Source organism: Cyprinus carpio, chromosome B4 (genome assembly GCF_018340385.1).
Source record: "Cyprinus carpio isolate SPL01 chromosome B4, ASM1834038v1, whole genome shotgun sequence".
Lineage (NCBI taxonomy): Eukaryota > Metazoa > Chordata > Actinopteri > Cypriniformes > Cyprinidae > Cyprinus > Cyprinus carpio.
In genome coordinates, this window is record NC_056600.1 from 9276606 (window position 1) to 9298979 (window position 22374).

Here is a 22374-nt window from a genome sequence, read left to right on the forward strand (position 1 = left end):
AACATTACATGTAAATTATTTCAGCTCATTTTAAATAGATTACCTCTTGACCCTCAGTATGTACCTACCAGAAGTGATGAGTTTTACCATATAACACAGAAACATCAGCATCAGACAGTTCTCCATCTTCTCCTTCAGCTCGACACACACTACTTCATCAACTCAGAACACAGCACAAGTTTCTCGTCGCTCCTCAAACACACTGAAGAAACTGGCTCCTGTCAGCCCCCTAAAGAGAGAGAGAGACTCACAGCTGCCAATGACTCTCACTGTTACCTTATTAGACACAACAGAGGAAATCATCAAACACAATCAGTGACAAATCAAAAAGCAGCATTTTGATTTTCTCCATATATATCAATAAAGTGTGAGCGCTGATGAGCGAGACTCCTCCTCCAGCGTGAAGAGACACTTCACTGAGGACAGACTCGTGTCAGTCAGAAGTCAGTGTGGAGATAAAGTCACACTAAACTTAAAGCAGATTGATACAGAAACACTGCAGCTCATATTCAGCATCAAACCTGAACCTGAACACAGCAGATACAAGCACTGATCACTGACGGCTAACTTCACACACTTACTAAAACTTTACTTCACACAGAAAGAAAGTTGATATTTGTTATAAATGTATAAATTTTAATAAATTAAACATGTAAAGTTATTTTGGGGATAATGTGCATAACATTAAGGAACTTTACTACAATGGAGTGTTTGTGTACACAAACAGAGGTCTATTCAGACAAGATTTATAAATATAATAATGTTATAAAATGAATTGGAGTGTTTGTGTACACAAACAGAGGTCTATTCAGACAAGATTTATAAATAAACATTGGTTTATATTCCAGATATTCATCTGATATTATATCAAATGCATTTGTGTCTGTAGATGTGTGTTTAATACTGTAATGTGTAATTCATCCAGAAGATGGCAGCAAAACACTTCTTATTGTACAGAGGAGCAGACACGAGTCTAGTCTTTGTGTCTCCACATGAGGGAGCTTCTTACTGTTGAATATTTTTCTGGACAGAAACTGTTAATTTCTTTGTTTACAGATGTATTATAGTTACAAATAAAAAAATGTTTTCATCATGTAGCTTATTTGACATCATTTTACTCTTTGTCTGCTTCTATAATATATTATAAGACAGCGTGAATGACGTAAATACACTAGAAGTGATATTTCTTGTATTTTTATTTGGTTCTCATAATAATCTTTTATACAGAAAAAAACTCTTATTTTTCAACTCTTGATATGTTGAGATATCTCGAGACAGAATTAACAGAATTTAAATTAAATAGTTTTAATGATTTTTAATGGGCCTTAATTTTGAAAGAATTTGAAAACATTTAATCTGTTAAATTTAAATTACCAGTGTAATAACACATTTTTAGTACAATCCAATTAAAAAAAAAATGTAATGAAGTTTAGAAGAAAAATACACAGTATACAATGCACACAGTATATAGTATAGATACACAATATTATAAACACTTTTAAAACATTAACAAAAGTAATTTTGGACTGCACACTTCAGTTGAAATTAAAGTAAATTATTTTACATGTGCTTTAGTTTAGTATATTAATCAATACATCAACATAACTACCTCTTTAAAGCACGACAAAAACAGTGATTTAAAATGTAAATGCACAATATTACAAAGCACATTTTTAAGTGCACTTAAAGGGTGTTAAGAAACATAAAGTGAGTACTTAGATACTTAAGTGGCCTTTAATTTGATGTATATTATAAGTGCACATTGAGCACACTTCTTTTTACCTTCAAGGGTAGAAGGGATATAAACTCATAAACATACCTGCTTTAGCATCTGTCCTGATTAGCTTCCACTTCTGTTCTCTTGATTACTCTCTGTAAATATATATTAACCCCTCAGTTTCTTCAGTTTTTGGTCTTGTGGTAATGTTATGATGATGTTTTATGTTTATCCTTGTGTGTTCCTGAGTTTGTTTCTATTTCATCTGGTCATTTGGGATATATACACAGTTACTGTTAAACTAACATACATAAAAGTAGAATATTTAATGCCGTTCTGTGTAACTCGTCCAGCGCTATCCATTAATGATGACATCATCATTGTTTAGTGTGACCATTATTCTCACACACATTACAAGCTCTGAAATGTAACATTAAAAAGATAAAGTGAAATTTTTATCTGTACAGCCCTTAAAGGAACAGTGTTAAAACATATATTGTAGAAACTGATTATAATAACAGAGCTGCACAGTCATCATCAGACACTGTTCCTCACTGACCATCATGATGAACCTTCACTCAGCAGCACAGAGATACTGCCACACACCAACTTCACTAAAGCTTCATGTCAACATCTATTTCAGACTCTTCAAGACTGCACAAATTCTACGGTACAGTTTCCATGGGAGTAAAATGTTTTGTATGTAATTATTAATTTAAGCAATGTTTAAATCATTAAGTGCTTCAAATTACATACTTTTAACAAAATAATTTTTGAAAGTGATCCTACTGTACTAATAAAAACAATATTACAACAACAATTACATAAGTACAGTGAATAACTACACGGTGCATACGTTACAAAGCATATATTTATTCAGATTTCAGAATGAAAACTTTGACATTTGTAATACATATCTCAAGACGTCTCGTTCAAATGTTCACTACTGTAATGAATATGAATGTCATTTTTTAATAAGCAGGGGAAATTACCAACATTAAACAATCATTTACAGGTTCAAGACATCTGCATTGTAAGAATGTATAGTGAGACTTCAGATATAAAAATTATGACTTGTTAGGTGATGTTTTCTCATTTCTTTTCTCATTGCACGATTTCCTAATGTGTGAGAATACAAGAGCAAAGCAATATGGTGGCACGGTGGTTTCACTTTTCCTGAGCAAGTATTCATGTCATGTGTTTCTGACAATCAAAAATAATAAATGATATATACCCATCCAAAGAACTTCTCAAATCAAAATTTGATATTCTCTTGTCAGTTCTGTGAAATTGATATATATATAATTGTAATTACTCAAAGCTGTTTTGGACTCAATTGTGCAGTAAAATGTCATGTATAATTACGTGTAAATCCCCTTGAATACAAACAAATTAAGTTTGGTGTGCTTAAAGATTGTTCACAACATTACTTGGTTAACAACCTTTTTGAAGTTGCTAAATACTTCATTCATAAATGCAGATTTCATAAATGCCAGGTTCTTCAGTGAGCTAAGTGCCCTATAACTCCTTGCTACCCCTTGTAAGAACTCACTTTTCTATAAATGCTTTTTATTATTATTATTTCTTTATTTTAATAAATGTATTTAATTATTTTATTTATTTATTTTTTATTCTTCATTCCCCTTCATGGTTGTACATTTAATGTAAAACTTCACTATTACATATTGTAATTGCAACTATGTCTGCCTCTGTGGATTGTTAATTGTTAATATTGTTTGTCAATGCCTATTTTGTATACACATTTGTTTATTTGCTATTAATAAAAAATTTAAAAAAAAGTTTCTGACAATCAGAAACCAGCACTGCAGCACATAAAGCGAACAACATGCTTTTCTGCTCAGTAAATTGTTGTTGTGATCTTTGATTTGTGTAAACTTGTACATTTCTGTTACTTGTTTCTGCTTTTCGGCCAGGTCACTCTTGTAAGAGATTTTAATCTCAATGAGTTTTTATCCTGGTTAAATAAAGAATCAATGAATCAGTAAAAAAAAAAAAAAAAAAGTTATTATATTAATTTAAAAGGAAAGATTACTGCTCATGTCTGCGGTTTGTGAACTTATTAAGTACATTCTATGGTGGTCAAGAGCTCAACACGCTGCAAATGAAAAAACACATGCAACTTAAGAAAACATCATCAATCTGACAACAAACATGCTGCAAATACAACACAACACAAACAATAAAGAAACGTGCTGCAAGAACAGAAACACGCTGCAAATAGACACAGACATCAGAAATGTTTGAGGGAACCGCAAAGTGACGAACACGGCTGGAACATGCTGATCAATGTTTGCTCTGAAAGGTGAGATTTTATTTTTGAACATTATGTGGCTTACTTAATTTTACAACTTCCCCTATAAAAATTAACCATAGCCATAAAATGTATTAATTAATACATTTATTATATAAAAAGTAAATAAAATATTGATATTTAATATTATGATATTAAGTTGAAGATATTGTAATCCATTAATGATGGGTGGTAGCTGAATGGTGAACGATCTGAACTCAACACAATTATGTTTATACAAAGTAACTGATGTCAGAAAATGACATTTTTGTTCTCTCAAATTTCTAAGGCTACACAATAGAAAAGATTTGTAAAAGCGTCTGGAAAAAGTCAGGCACCAAATCAAAATGTAATCAAACAAAAACCGAAATTTTTTTTAAAATTGCAATTGTATATTTCAATACAGAATGTAACAAAACACTGTTAGCCTGCAACTGAAACTTATACAGTAAGATTGCTAAAACTTTAAAAGCTTTAAAAGGATTTGAGGCAGTGTGTGAGGTTTGAGTTATACAGCTCCTGCCTGTTTTCCTGGATCCTACTCCACATCATCATATTCTGTTATTGGAAAACAAGAGAACGATTCATGAATCAATACATACATTAAAATGCATGATAAAAACCACTACAACACTTAAACTAGCAGTAAATTTAAATGAGCTTTTATAACCACAGAAATTGATCATATAAAGTGATTATAAAGACTAAATGAAGTTGTAAATAACGTACCAAACAAGTCACTCATATATTCTCTGACATTCTTCACATCATCATACTCCTCCTGAACAGACTCTGATATAAATGTGGCTATTATTAATTACATGAACAAATAGACATATATCAGGGCTGACCAATCCTGCTCCTGGAGGACCACAGTCCTGCAGAGTTTAGTTCTGACCCCAATTAAACACACCTGAACCAGCTGATCAAGGTCTTCAGAGTCACTAGAAACTTCCAGACAGGGGTGTTGGGACGAAATGGAGCTAAACTCTGAAGGACACTGACCCTCCAAGAGCAGGTTTGGACACCACTGGACTACATACTTTATTTGGCACAATACTCTGAAGAAAAATAAATAAAAACTCTGTTCCAGTCTAGAAGGCTGTAAATTGAATCCCACACCTGCTTTATCATTGGAGAACTGTCGTATGATGATGACATCATCATAGTTTTCTGGTAAGTCATCTACAACAAAATAATGAAAAATTAAATGCATCCATGAAATGAACAAAATTTTGGATATTGAAACTTTAATATATACAATTAAAAAATATATACATACATACATTGTGTTAAAACGTGTAGAAATAATTATAAGAAACAAACCTGTAGCATGACTCAGTCCAACAGTGATTACATCATCATAGTTCTCTGGTGTGATTTGTTGCTTTTCTAAATGAGTTAAAAACAAAGAGAGAACAGACATTAGTCAGGGCAGAAGGGAAAAATGGTATAGAAGCAGGGCTCGGATTGAGGCGGGATGCGAGGGCGTGGCATCCCCCTGGTTGAAAAAAAAAAAAATTACAAAAAGATCCCCTCAGTAACCCCTCCCCCAACCATCCCCTTTAGATTAATAATGTTGTGTATAGTGTAAAACTTATCATACAAATGAAATGTTAAAATTCTCTATTTATGATAATTCACAAACTAAATAGTGGAGATTGGCCAATCAGGACTCGGTATTGTAACAAGCTGCTCACAAGCAGAAGCAAGTTTTCGTCATTTTTCGCACAAAATTTTGCATTTAAAAAGCAATTTTTGAAGTTCTTTAAAAAGAAGAGTACAGAAAAGGTAATTTTTTTCCTTGATTATAATTTAAAGACATTCCCCAATATTATATTATTGTGCTGTATGTGTGACTGTGAGGGATTGAGAGACGATAGTAGAACTGACATTATTGAGTCGCCAACTTTGCAAAAACCAAACAAAAGCACGTCTTGACAGTCCAAAAGCATTCACTGCGTGATGAAGCCTGTTAGAATACAGTAAGAATGCCCTTATAATTTATGCAATGAAAGAAAAAAATGTATGTATGAGTTTTTATGTTTTTATATTCATTGCACAAGCAATGTACTTTTCTGAATATCAGCATGTGCGCGATCATACATGTGCTATTCATTTTATACAACAGTGCATAGCAGCACGTTGTTTCGTTCCTTGAATGAATCAGATTTTGAACAAATGGAGTGAGCCAGTGATTCAACAGTCCATTCAGATGGACTCACTTTCGTTTCTAGTTGAATCAACCATTTTGAACAAATCGTTTGATTTGAATGAATCAATAAATAATTTATTAAAACATGGACTTGCTGCCACCTTCTGGCAGTTTTATTGTCATCATTATTTATCCATGGCAGGCCTAAACCAGCCAAGGTGCCATCACAACACATTTAGCAAAACATTCACCAAAATACCTACAAAAAATCCACCATAACAAAAAACATAAATAAAAAAAGTCAAATTAATAATGCTATTTTTTCATTAAATAAAAACCTTTTTAAAAATTAATCATTATGTAAAATTAGCCACAGGATTAGCGCCCCCCCCCCAACCAAACCACACCAAAAAAGAAACTAACCACACCATCCCCCCTGAAATATTTTTACAATTCAACCACTGGATAGAAGTAAAGGGTGTTCATTGAATTGTACTATTGTTGATCAACATACTAATTGTTCTACTGACAACACATCTTTCCAAAAAACTTCCAGTAATCAAAAACTTTTTGAAAATGATGTGATCTAGAACCTTTGTACAGTGCATGCCACTGTTAAAGGGGTCATCGGATGCCCATTTTCCACAAGTTGATCTGATTCTTTAGGGTCTTAATGAAAAGTCTATACCATAGTTTGGTTAAAATTCCTCAATGGTAGTGTAAAAAACTTTTTTACTGTCAAAATCAGCTCTGTTTTCAGCACACTGTTCTAGTCCATGTTGCTTTGAATGCTAAAGAGCTCTGCTTACCCCGCCCCTCTCTTCAGTGGTGTGATGAGCAGACTGTAAACTTCAGCCGTGAAACTGGCTAACTAGCACATTATTAGGATTTTAAAATAGGGATTTAAAAAAAAAAACACTGGGTGGATTTTTATCATTATAGGATGGATGTGTACACACACTTCCAACACACATTTATGTTCAAACAACAACAAAAGTGAATTTTGCGTCCGATGACCCCTTTAAGACTGTAAGTCTGTCCCTCACATTCTCATTTTCATCTGCATGAAATAAGCCGTCTACCTTGACTAAGGTCTATAAACAGAAACAGGTTTACTGTTCACAGGCACAAAAGATCAAACCCAGCTGAAGTCACTCACCTGTTGGGCCTTTAGTGCTGGAGAAATCATTATGGTATTCAGGTGTGGCTCTTTCTGCAGATTTTGCTTTAATAAAAAAAATATAAAAATGAATGAATTAATAAATAAATAAATAAATAAAAACCATATTATAAATTATGCTAAATTATGTGTTGAATGGTGTATATAATTTCTGCTAAGATAACTTGCTATATGAATGTTTTTTAGAATGTTTTTAATTAATTAAATATGCATTACACAACATACAGTACATAGGGTTTAGTAGCGGGTGACATTACTATTAAGTACTCCAACCTGAAAGAAGCTCATCAGCATCTTCATACCCAGAATGCTGTTCTTCAGAAAGGAAACTTCCTGTTATGGAGTAGAACCATCAGACAGATGTTCACAATCACAAATCTGCCAAAACCCCCCACTTCCTTTGGAACACTCAACACTAATTCTATAATTTCAAATAACACTCAAGGTCCCCCAAACACCTCAGTGCGATTTATTCACCCACCCCTCTGTATAAAGTGATTATCCTGACTACAAATCCAATACTATGACAGTTACTCACCCCCCTGAGTGAAGAGACTGTCTCTGGTAGTGAGTCTGTGCTGAATCTCCTCATAAACCGACTCAGTCTTCATCTTGTGTTTCCTCTTAGAGAGAGCTGTGAGTGTAGACAGACAAACCTGCTGTCAGTTCACAACACATGACTGATCACACACTGAATAAGACACAATATGACAGTCTCTGGATCTCTCCTACCTCTCCTCATCGCTCTGTTCTTCTGAATCAGTATAAGCAGTGGCACTAAGAGCAGTAAGAGCACAACTCCCAGAACAATCACAAGCACTGGGGGGACAGAGAGAGACGCTGCTGGAAGAGAAACTGGAGGAGAAGCTGGTGTTGTTGTGGCAGGAGTAGTGGACACTGACAAATCTGGAAAATCTGGCAAAACAGACACAATCACATTTAAAGCTATGAATGTTCTGAATATACCAATATTACATACTTTAAAATGGTTTAAAAATAAATATTATTCCTCAGTGTTTGCTGTGACCTGCACAGGTGAGTCCAGCGTGTTCTTTGTGGGAGCAGTCAGTGTGGTTTTTCAGGGAGAGAGGACAGTCCCACAGGTGAATCTCATTCCCTCTGCACTCGACTCTGTTCATCCACACAACACCTTCACCAGCACCAAAGACTGAATTCCCATCAGCCCTCAGTGCTGCTCCACAACCCAGCTGCCTGCAGACCACCTGAGCATCGCTGATGTCCCACTGATCATCACAGACTGAGCCCCACACAGCGTTATGATACACCTCCAGCCTCCCAGAGCACCGGCCCTTACCTCCACTCAATCTGAGAGGAAGATGATCTAAAACATACACATCACAAAAGAGTAGATACATTAATTACCAGCAGAGTACTGACAGAAAAGCAGCGTCTGTGTGTGATCAAATCATATTAAAAGATGAAATCCTAGAGGTTTCTCATTACCACCATTATCTATGTCTCTGTTCGAAAAAACATAATACAGCATTGTTTATATAATATGTTTTAAACCTTCGCAGCTGGTTTGAGCTGGTAAAACCAACCACAATAAAAAAACTAATCCCAAAAAACTACCACCTCATAACCAACAGCTAATAACCACATGACAAACTAAGGACCAGCTTTAACCAGCTACCATGCTTCAAAACATATCTAACCAGCATATGGGTAACCAGGCTGAACATGTTTTTTTCAACAGGGGTGATTCAACATCATAATTTTCATTGTTTCTGTTAAATGAAATTACCTGAACAACTCTGATGGGGAGATGTGGAGCATGTCAAGAGCTTCGAGGAGACTCATAAATCTCTATTCTGTAACAACAAACAAATGTTACCAAATTTATTCCACACATCTTAAAGCACTAACAGAGGATTCAATTGTTCACTGATAATTGTTTTACCTGAGCAGATGATTTTGGCCACTTTATCGTCACCACAGTCATTCTGTCCCCAGAGGTGAAGATGGACACTGCCATAAAGAGGAATCATGTGGTCGACATGTTAACTTTATCCAGCCAGTTATGAGCTGATTTCCCTCTGATGTAATGGGTTCACAAAACAGATCTTCCACAGTTCAGCTCTTGACAGATCAGACTCGCTGTGTCTCTGTCCATCTGGTTGTAACATACATTACCCCAGGATCCATTGTAGAAAACCTCCACATTCCCTTCACAGCCCTCAGTTAACCGGATCTCTTTAAACTCTAGATAAAAGATTAAATTGATTTGTTTTTACTTTTGCAAATTACTTAAACTAATCATCTTACTAAAAATGATTCTAAATATTACAAATTAATATTATTTTCTTCTTGGATACTGAAAATAACAGCTGCTGGCCAATTATTTGTAATAGTTACTAAAATTTGTGAGACTTTACCTGAGCACACGACTCCTACATCCTCCTTGTGTTGACAGTCATGTTTTCCCCAGCCTGGAGAAGAGCAGCTCCACAGGGACGTCTCATTCCCCTCACACTCCACCTCATCCAGCCATATGGGTCCAGAACCAGGACCAAACCAGGCTGGTACCTGCTGGTTACTGAGGGCCACTCCACACTGCAGCTGTCTGCACACCACATGGGCATCTTTAATATCCCAGGAGTCATCACACACTGTCCCCCATGAGCCGCTGTAAAAAACCTCCAGCCTCCCTGCACAGTCTCCCCCAGAACCCACCAGCCTGATGGACCCACGACCTGATATTCAGAGACAGAAAAACACATTATTGATCACAAACAACTGAAGAATCTGCCCAGATGTTGTTGTTCTCACCAAGGCAGGTGATGTACAGCTGTTGTGTGGAGCTGCAGTTGAGAGTTTGTGGAAAGCTGCAGTTCCCCAGATGAGCTTCACTCCCAGAGCACTGGAAGCCCGTCACACACTCATGACTGTGTTCAGGACTGGATGAAGAGGAGCCGTAGAAGTTCAGCACAGAGCCACAGCCCAGCTGTCTGCAGACCACAGAGGATTCAGTGAGACTCCAGGAGTCCAGCAGAACTCTCCTCCAGACCTGATGGATGAAAACTTCCAGCTCCCCCTCACACTGTCTCTCTCCAGACAACCGCACCAGACCATCATGAAGAGCCAGAGAGGAATCTGGAGAAAAGATCTGATGTTTTATGAAAACACTTCTAGTTTTAAATTGTGCTTACAACAATAATACATTTCGCACAATAAATAAATAAAGTCAGAAATTTATAAAAGAAAGGACTCACTAGAGCAGATGACTCCAACATCTCGTCTGTGAGAACATTCAGCTCGACTCCATGAAGAGATGGAACATTCTGAGAGTTTTGTTTCATTCCCATCACAATCAAAAACATCAGCCCAGATTTTACCACTTCCCTCTCCAAACCAGTCTGATCCCACAACAGACACAGCAATCCCACAATTCAGCTGTCTACAGAGGACACTGGCAGCTCTCATATCCCAGCATGCATCACACACTGTGCCCCATTTACTGAGATGCTGATGCTCAACTCGACCAGAACAGGAGTATGGGCCGTTTAGCATCAGATCTCTGTAACCTGGTCAAAGAACACAGTCTTAATGAAACAGAACATAAGAGTTAACAGGAAAGATAACAGTATGAGTAATTCTTCAGTTCTGTTTAATGCAATCAAAGCATTTTCACCAGCCACAGTGGCTAGAGGTTTTCAAAAGTTACTTATCACTCTTTTCACTGGCCACAATTTTGTTGTTGGGAAATATTTTTTTTTATATGATTAAAGTTGACTATGGCATGCTAAAATTTGCTTTAGCTAGATTTAAACTCCTTTAAATGTAAATGCCATTCAGTACATGATTCTCTTTTTGTTGGATAATATACCAGCAATTTTCAACCTGACTTCCAGTTCCAAATTAAGGCTTAAGTCCCTTTTAGGGACAAATTTAAGAGATTTTAAAAATCCATGGAAACCAACTGGCCATGGCTAATGATCGTGTTACACGCCATGCAATTTTAGTCTATGTAACAACTGGATTTGTTTAAAAATTTTACCAGAACACATCAGTCCCACGTGATCGTCATGAGTGCAGTTCATGTTATGTGAAGGTGATGATGGACAGCGTTGAATGGTTGATTCATTTCCTCTGCACTGAATCTCTTGTGTCCACATCTGAGTGTCTCCTTTGTCAAAAGCAGCTGCTCCCAGCACCTGTACAGGAGCCCCACAGTCCAGCTCTCTACACACAACCTCTGCATCCTGCTGGTCAAAGACAGCGTCACACACTGACATCCACGACTGATCATGAAGTATCTCTAACCTCCCAGAGCACAGGTGAGGTCCATCAGCCAGTCTTGTAAATCGTCCATAGTTTATGGTTTCTGATTATATTTACACAACATAGAAGACCATTTGTCACTTTTATTATGATACAGACACAAAACAACAGCAAGCCGTTTAATTAAAAATAAGGGATTTATGGATTAAAGTAATAAGTTTAAATCATAAAATATACTAATTATTAAATAATTGTTTATGAATTGCTTTGAAATCAAATTGCACATCAATTATTTAAAATTACATATATGATGCTTCTGAAGTATGGAGCAGCTCACCTGAGCATCTGACTCCAGCATCTTCACTATGACCACAGTTATGAACACCCCATCCTCTTGATCTACAGTTCTTCAGTGTGGACTCTGATCCATTACAGGACACAAAACTCATCCAGATTGGTCCTGATCCTTGTCCAAAGTAAGCACTATACGCTGCATTTAAAACCTCTCCACATCCCAGTTCTCTACACACCACTGCAGCATCGGTCTTACCCCAGTTCCAATGACACACTGTTCCCCACTGACCATCATGAAGAACCTCCACTCTACCAGCACAGCGACTGTGACCACCAACCAACCTCACAGTCTCAAAATCTGTAATAAAGAAAAAAAAAAAACAAGAATAGTAAAGAAAACTACACCCAGATACGCTCCTCTCACCGGTGAGACGCTCACATTCCCCAAACTCCCAGCATGCACCAAGAGAGAGTGAACATTCCATCAAAGTTAGTCTTTGGGATTTGTATTTTATTTGTATTTTTTTTGCCCACTTTTTCATCCGCTATGCAAACATCGTATGTCGGATTGCTTAGAAAAGATACAGCATATCTCTCCTCAATGAGCCGGGTGATTTGACACCTCATTCGTGGTTCTACTCCAAACTTTCTACTGCAGGATAAGTTAAATATCCCAGTCATTATCACACACTGTTCCCCACAGACCATCATGATGAACTTCCACTCTACCACTGCAGGGACTGTTACCACCAACCAACCTCACAGTTTTGAAGTCTGTACATGAAAGAGAGGGAAGTAGCATAGTCTAAAATCATCTGTAGAATATTGCAAAGTTGAAGAACATGTAGACCTCAGAAGTTGTCTATGTCTGCTGAGATCCTTCTTTTAAATGAGCATTTTTATCAGACTCCTATGAAAATAATACTGGAAATTTTAGAAAATAAGGCATTCAATAAATGACTAAAAACCTTTTCTTTGCAACTGAAGTGAAATTAATGAGCCTAAACATAGGAGCCTGATAATTAAAAAAAAAAAATCAGAAAAATTTCAGATGGACTGAAGTCTTCATATATTTTTATAAGAGAACATACACACAAATATAAATATATTATTCTTATCTGGAAAGCTAAAGCTGGAGCACAAGCTGAACGTTCCTCTGAAAAAGAGAATTTGACAAATCATCTTGTTGTCATTATACTGGTTGTCAGAAAATCCATTAATAAATTATAAAATACTACTGATAAAATATAGTCTATTGTCTCTAAATCTCAATTTCTAGATTACACAGGCCTTTATTCAATTTCAAGTGGTACTGCTTAAACATGTATAATTTCAAATCTGTGCAATCTATTTTTCTTACCAGATGTGGTTAGAGTGATTATAGAGGAGACTAAAACGAGTGTCAGGTATCCCTCCATCTTCTTCTGCTCGTCACACCGTGTGTTTGATTCTGTTACCACAAGTTTCTCGTCTGCTCTTCAAACACACTGAAGAAACTGGCTCCTGTCAGCCCCCTAAAGAGAGAGAGAGACTCACAGCTGCCAATGACACTCACTGTTACCTTATTAGACACAACAGAGGAAATCATCAAACACAATCAGTGACAAATCAGAAAGCAGCATTTTGATTTTCTCCATATATATCAAAGTGTGAGCGCTGATGAGCGGGACTCCTCCTCCAGCGTGAAGAGACACTTCACTGAGGACAGACTCGTGTCAGTCAGAAGTCAGTGTGGAGATAAAGTCACACTAAACTTAAAGCAGATTGATACAGAAACACTGCAGCTTATATTCAGCATCAAACCTGAACCTGAACACAGCAGACACAAGCTCTGATCACTGACTGCTCACTTACTGAAATTTCATTGCACACAAATTGTTGATATTTGCTATATTGAACTGAACATTTTAAACTTATTTTTTGTGACAACTGTGCATAATTTGAGTGTATTTTAGCAACACTGCTCTGATGTTCTAACAAGAGCACAATAAACAGTATGTTAATACATTATAAAATTAATTGGACTGATTGTGTACAACTATTCAGGGCTATTCAGATGAGATGTATAAATAAGCATTGGCTTTTAAGCTACTGACTGGTTATTTGTGTTAACAAGCAGTTTAAGTGGCCAGTGAGTGTATACTGTATTAACAGAGATAAGAAAAGGTGAATTCTGGTAAATGGATACTTATACAATCAACCAAAACAAAATCTGCAGCTACATACTGTTGTTTGTCAGCAGTGAAGAAGCTTTCATAAAGTTGTTTGCAGCTTTGATTAACTCGGCACTGCAGGTAAGGACAATATCCCACTAAAAGAATATTAAAAGTACCAAGAAGTATAGCAGGACATTACCATGGTTTCATTTATGACAAGCAGCACTTATGTATAGATGAAACTGCCATGACAGGCAACTGTGCTTGTTTTATATTGATGGATATGACATGAGCTGCACTGACATTCTAATGTTCTCTTGTTAAGTATTATTAAGACATCAAATACTGTTATATTATTATATTATTAGATGTGGTGTATAGAGAACATGCTGCAGTGATGCTGAGGGCTGTTAAATCACTGATGGTCATTTGGGCTTATATTTAGGATGTCTTCAGCTATCACTGTTATTGTGCTTTCGCTGCACTGAAAGATCAGACATTTGACTTGAGGCATTGTGTAATGTCTTATTGAAATACACACAAAAAATTGTCAGAATTTTTTTATTTATTGCGATTAACAAGGCCAAAAAACAATACAACTAAATTCCACAAAGGCACAACAGTTTTAATACAGAAAATGATGAAAAATGTGAAAACCTGAGATTTGGTATTTGGTATATCAACATATCAACATTATCACTCAAACGTTGTTCAGGTTTGTTGAACGGAGGCAGTGGATGAGATCATCGAACCAAACGGCAACCTTCTTTGTTTGAGTCCTCCTCCCCATCATCATAATCTGTTATTAAAAACAAAATCTTAAATCATGTCAAATACTGTGGTGACCGGGAGGGGATATGTCCGGTTAACTTAATTTTGTCATGTCCACGACACACTGTAGTAACCCTAGGGAACATGATTGTGACGAATATAAAAATATAACCAATAATAATAGGCTAATAATAATAATAATAATAATATACAAATATTACAGGAAAAAGACGATCAGTTAATGGACTATGGGATAGATAAAAAAAAAAAAAAAATCTTGTAGGCCTATTTTATTTTATGTACGTTATGTAGGCCTAACAATTATTCATAATAAAATTAACACAAACCCATTCTAAATATAACAAAATAAAAACCTCTACAAAAAAGGCCTATGGTCAATATAATAATGTAATAATTTCTATAATAATTAATATAATAATTTCTTAATTCAAAATAAAATATTCATAAATCCATTTCTGATAATCCCGGGTAGCTGTGGTCACACAGGTTTGTTTATGCATTAAACTCACGGCCACGAGAAATGGATGTCGTTCCCTAAACATAGGATCTGGAGGCCACGACATAAGGATGTCTTCACCTCGACAAAATGATCTCATGGCCACAACAAAACTAAGTGAACTGAACATGTCACCCACCGTAAAATACTGTTATTGGATAAATATTTTAAATCTTAAAAAACTGGAAAAATATTTAAAATATTAAAATATATAAAGATGTTCATATAATGACAACCAGGGCCGACCCCAAGGGGGTCCCCCTTGATAGCCCCCTCAAAGGACGGCCCTGATGACAACAAAAGGGTTATAATAACTTAACCAACAGGTTTCTCACACACACACTCACACACACTAAATAAACAAACACACCCCTAACTAACTCTCACCAATAATGACATAAAAACAACCCAAACCATTATATAAAAAAACACTTTATCTCATTTGAAGGATCCCTCTTCCATTAAGTGACTTGATGACACAGACTGAATGTCTAATACTCATGTAAACATGCAATGAGTGACAAAAATGTAGTTTTGTGCATCTCACCTGTTACCCCTTGAGAGCTCAGTCTATTAATGGTGACATCATCATAAGTCTCAGGTGTCCACTGCACATAAAAATATGAGTCAAAATTAAATATAAGCCCCCCAAAAAACATTAAGACAGTAATTTAAAACATTATCTATAACAATAACAATGCATTTTATTTTAAAAATTAATCAAAAGTAAAACACCTTTTTTGATATCAGAGTTCTGTCCGCTTGTCATGACATCATCATAGCTCTCAGATGTGTCTTCTACAAATTCACACATTCATAACAGATACATATTCATTACATTTAAAACAAATTTGAAATATCTATCTTAAATATACTGTAATATTTTATTTATTTAAAAGTATATTATATGCTGTTGTAGAATAACAGAGTGACACCTGTCTCACGATCTGGTTTCAGTCCATCAGTGATGACATCATTATAGTATCCCGGTGTGATTTCCTTCACCATCTCTTCTGCATCAACACACAATATATGACTCCCTGTTAAAGAAAAGCAGAGCAGTCAGAAACATCATTACAAACAGACTGAATCTTCATTTCCTTTGCATCATAAATTAGACAACACAGCACAAATATTAATTATTCACATTTAAAAGCATTATAGGCAGAAATCCCTTTTTGTTGGGCCTATTAGCAAACACACATGTATCCTCACAGGAAGCCATTCCTCATTGCTCTCCAGAAATACACACATACACACACCTGCACATACTCTTAAAATTGACTAACACACATAAACACACACCTGCAGCTCTGTGGTTTTCTGTCAGGAATTCTGTGGTTTTAAGCAGGAGGTTTAACAGAACTAATAATAGATGAACACCAACTGTCTGACAGACTCTTATTAATGCTATTAAATGAGATTGATGGCATGTCTCACCCCTCTGAGTGAAGTGATTGTGTCTGTGCTGAATCTCCTCATAAACGGCCTCAGACATCGTCCTGTGTCTCCTCTTAGAGAGAGCTGTGAGTGTAGACAGACAAACCTACTGTCAGTTCACAACACATGACTGATCACACACTGAATAAGACACAATATGACAGTCTCTGGTTCTCTCCTACCTCTCCTCATCACTCTGTTCTGCTGAATCAGTATAAGCAGTGGAACTAAGAGCAGTAAGAGCACAACTCCCAGAACAATCACAAGCACCGGGGGGACGGAGAGAGACGCTGCTGGAGGAGTTTGTGGAGGATAGACTGATGTTGAGCGCACTGGAGGAGAAACTGATGTTGTTGTGGCAGGAGTAGAGGACACTGACAAATCTGTCAAAACATGTGATAGTCAAAAATCATGATGTCTTGAATACAAGTATATTATTAACTCCTAAATTATCAAATAAATAATATTCCTCAGTGATTGCTGTGACCTGCACAGGTGAGTCCAGCGTGCTCTTTGTGGGAGCAGTCAGTGTGGTTTTTCAGGGAGAGAGGACAGTCCCACAGGTGAATCTCATTCCCTCTGCACACAAACACACACACACACACAACACCTTCACCAGCACCAAAGACTGAATTCCCATCAGCCCTCAGAGCTGCTCCACAACCCAGCTGCCTGCACACCACCTGAGCATCGCTGATGTCCCACTGATCATCACAGACTGAGCCCCACACAGCGTTATGATACACCTCCAGCCTCCCAGAGCACCGGCCCTCCCCTCCACTCAGTCTGAGAGGAACATGATCTAAAGCACATATCAAACAGCACTGAGCAGAATATCAACATTGGTGCTTAAATCTATCACTGATTTTAAATGTGAATGATGCAATGCATAAATAATAATTTATCATGATAAATTACCTACCTATATTAATTGACCAGCAGGTAAATACAGGCTTACACCAAGAAACAATAACCAATGTATTATCTAGAAACTTACTTGAACACTGTCTCTGGTGAAGTGATGCTGAACATGTCAGACGACTCCGAGGAGACTCTTCACTCTCCTCCACTGAAATAAAAACATCAGTCAAGACTCTTTCTGTCTGCTCAGTTTAGCTGTGCAGAAATTAGTTTGCTTACCAAATAAATGTGGCACTTTTCTGAGACCATATTAAATCATCTCACCTGAGCAAATAATTTTGGCCACCTCATCTTCATCACAATAGTTTTGACCCCAGGATAAAGATGGACACTGCCATAAAGTGGAATCATGTGGTCGACATTTTACTTTATCAAGCCAGTTAGGAGCTGATTTCACTCTTGATGTAGAATCAGACAAAACACCAGATCTTCCACAGTTCAGCTCTTGACAGATCAGACTCGCTGTATCTCTTTCCATCTGGTTCCAGCACACATTACCCCAGGATCCATTGTAGAAAACCTCCACATTCCCTTCACAGCCCTCAGTTAACCTGATCTCTTTAAACTCTAAATTGAAATTGAAAAATTGAAAAATATGGGCATTATGGACATGTGAAAATAATATGAATATGTTATATTGATTTTAATTAAAAACAAAACAAAACAGCAGCATGTTTACCTGAGCACACGACTCCTACATCCTCTTTGTGTTGACAGTCATGTTTTCCCCAGCCTGGAGAAGAGCAGCTCCACAGGGACGTCTCATTCCCCTCACACTCCACCTCACCCAGCCATATAGGTCCAGAACCAGGACCAAACCAGGCTGGTACCTGCTGGTTACTGAGGGCCACTCCACACTGCAGCTGTCTGCACACCACATGGGCATCTTTAATATCCCAGGAGTCATCACACACTGTCCCCCATGAGCCGCTGTGAAAAACCTCCAGCCTCCCTGCACAGTTTCCCCCAGAACCCACCAGCCTGATGGACCTGCGACCTGATTTTCAGAGACAGAAAAACACATTATTGATCACGAACAACTGAAGAATCTGCCCAGATGTTGTTGTTCTCACCAAGGCAGGTGATGTACAGATGTTGTGTGGAGCTGCAGTTGAGAGTTTGTGGAGAGCTGCAGTTCCCCAGATGAGCTTCACTCCCAGAGCACTGGAAGCCCGTCACACACTCATGACTGTGTTCAGGACTGGATGAAGAGGAGCCGCAGAAGTTCAGCACAGAGCCACAGCCCAGCTGTCTGCAGACCACAGAGGATTCAGTAAGACTCCAGGAGTCCAGCAGAACTCTCCTCCAGACCTGATGGAAGAAAACTTCCAGCTCTCCCTCACACTGTCTCTCTCCAGACAACCGCACCAGACCATCATGAAGAGCCAGAGAGGAATCTGAGTGAAAGATGTGGCATTTCATTAAGATACTGCAAGCAGTTTTTCTAACAAATTTTCAGGGGAAGCTGCTAAAGGCAGGCTCATTAGTTGCTAAAATGGCTAAATGACATTGTGATGACATCATGACACAAAACTGTGTAATTGTAAAACACACAGTGATATTATACTCAAACTGACTGGCCTCTCAGTCAAAAATAGGATTTGAAATATGTTAATTTAGATTAGTTCATAAAAGTAAAATATATTATTTGTAAAAGTAAAGGTAATATAAATGCAACACATTTTTATGATCAGATATTTTAATTTTTAAATACAACATTGAATTACTGAATACTGTAGTTACACACATTTTAACAATTGCATCTTATTTTCTTATTTATTAGTAAAACTACACATTCTGAACAATAACAGTTTTAAGCAGTATATTTTGGTAGCTAGTTATTATGCTACACTGTAAGAAAATATGAAGAAATTTTCTGTTTTGATTTTTTACAGGTGTTTTACCTGTATTTTAAATTACGCATTTTTTTAAAGGACTTAATTTTATTAAGTTATTTTTATGGCTTTTGTTATTTTAGGGCTACAGGTTATATACAGTACGTTAACACAACAGATAATGTCATGGCAGAAAATGAACAATACCCTTTTTAGTTCCCTAGAGATTTTGTTGTTGTTGTTGACCTAAGTGATTACAATTATAGGAACAAGCTAATAACAATGCACATCATAAATGACAGTTATTAACAATTATAAACAACTATTATTGAACAGTTGCGAATAGCAACTTAATTCCCACATGATGTGTGTACTACAGCTCTTTCCAGACTGATGTGCTGCTTGGATGGCTAGCTGGTCAATGTTTTCCTCCTTTTGTCTTTTTAGAGGGAACATGCATGCTCCCTCACCCCCCCTTTTTTGTCACTTTTCAAAAGTTGCTAAAAGTTACCATATACAATTTAAAAAAAAAAAAAAAGCTAAATACATTGCTATAGGGTTTTTTTTTTTTTTTAAGTTGCTAGTGCAGTTTACAAAGTTGTTACATCTAGCAACAACATTGCAAAGTTGGGAACACTGATTGCAAAGTAATTAATTTATTTGTTTATTTTTAATAAAATCCCTCACCAGAGCAGATGACTCCAACATCTCGTCTGTGAGAACATTCAGCTCGACTCCATGAAGAGATGGAACATTCTGAGAGTTTTGTTTCATTCCCGTCACAATCAAACACATCAGCCCAGATTTCACCACTTCCCTCTCCAAACCAGTCTGATCCCACAACAGACACAGCAATCCCACAATTCAGCTGTCTACAGAGGACACTGGCAGCTCTCATATCCCAGCATGCATCACACACTGTGCCCCATTTACTGAAGTACTGATGTTCAACTCGACCAGAACAGATGTCAGGGCCATTTACCAGTCTGAGATCAGTGTAAGCTGGACAGACAACACAGTTCTTACTTAAACCAAATACAATAAATAAATAAATAAAAATAAACCAGAAAACAGAGAAAAAAAGAAAACAAAGAAAACAGAGATAATCTGAGTAGTTCTCTAATTCTAATCTCTGATTAATATGGTAAATATATCAAAGTATGGCATTGAACAAACTAATCAATTTTAGTATTTAACAATTGGAACTGTATTCTCCACAAAGAGGTTAAACATTTTACCAGAACATATCAGTCCTATGTCATTATCATGGATGCAGTTTATTTTAGGCAAAGTTAACAATGGACAGCGTCGAATGTTCTGCACTGAATCTCTTGTGTCCACATCTGAGCGTCTCCTTTGTCAAAAGCAGCTGCTCCCAGCACCTGTACAGGAGCCCCACAGTCCAGCTCTCTACACACAACCTCTGCATCCTGCTGGTCAAAGACAGCAGCACACACTGTGTAGCGTTTGTTCTCCTGAAGTATCTCTAATCTTCCAGAACACAGGTGGGATCCATTAACAAGTCTGGGGTGACGACCTGTGTTTACATTACATGAGTAAATATCAATGTAAAAACAATGTGTGATGTGCTAATTATTTCATTATTGAGATTAACAACAATTCTATTACATTTATTTTTCTGTTTTCTAATAAAACATTTAAAGAAATCGGACAGGCTTGCCTGTGCATCTGACTCCAGCATCATGATAGTGACCACAGTCACTGACACCCCATCCTCTTGACCTACAGTCCTTCAGTGTAGACTCTGATCCAGTACAAGCTACATTATCCATCCAAATTGGTCCTGATCCTGGTCCAAAACGACTTATTGTATCTACAGGTTCTCCACAGTCCAGCTCTCTACACACCACTGCAGCATCAGTCTTATCCCAGTCATCATAACACACTGTTCCCCACTGACCTCCATGAAGAACCTCCACTCTACCACTGCAAGAACTGTTACCACCAACCAACCTCACGGTCTCAAAATCTGTACAAAGAAGGAAGAAAGGGATTTAACCACCTACAAACAGAATATTGCAAAGACATAAGATGTAAAAAAGTTAGTAAATACAAATATTTATAGATATTTCAAGATGGACAAGAGAATATTACAAATAATCGTGTCAATCATTAAATTGTTAGCCTGTAAAGCTAAAATAGTTTATAAAGTTTCATTGACAATGAATGAACTAGTGTCATAAAATATAGCTTTTAGTGATATAAGGCCATCACAGATTAACTTCTCATTCAAACATATATAATTTCACCTTTTTACAGTCTTGTTCGTACTTACCAGATGTGGTTATGGTGAATACGGAGGCGAGTACAATGAGTGTCAGACATCCCTCCATCTTCTTCTGCTTGTCACACCATCTGTTTTACTCCTTGTAGCACCTCTACTCCCGCAAACACACTGAAGAAACTGGCTCCTGTCAGCCCCCTAAAGAGAGAGAGAGACTCACAGCTGCCAATGACACTCACTGTTACCTTATTAGACACAACAGAGGAAATCATCAAACACAATCAGTGACAAATCAGAAAGCAGCATTTTGATTTTCTCTATATATATCAATAAAGTGTCAGCGCTGATGAGCGGGACTCCTCCTCATTTCACTGAGGATAGAATAATATCTGTCATCAGTCAGGATGGAGATAAAGTAACACAACTTAAAGGAGATTGAAACAGAAACACTGCAGGTTATATTCAGCGAAAAAACACTGATGATTGATTTTTGTAAGTCTGATCATTTCAAACACCTAGAAAAACTAATTTCCATGACTAATTTGAATAAATGTTACATTTCACACATCTCATTGTTTCTGGACAAATTG

The 22374-nt window shown here is 36.9% G+C and overlaps 1 pseudogene; it reads right to left on the reverse strand.

Annotated features, from left to right (window-relative positions):
- Positions 1 to 9322: 9322 nt before the first annotated feature.
- On the reverse strand, positions 9323 to 22142 carry LOC122137121 (annotated as a pseudogene).
- Positions 22143 to 22374: the final 232 nt, after the last annotated feature.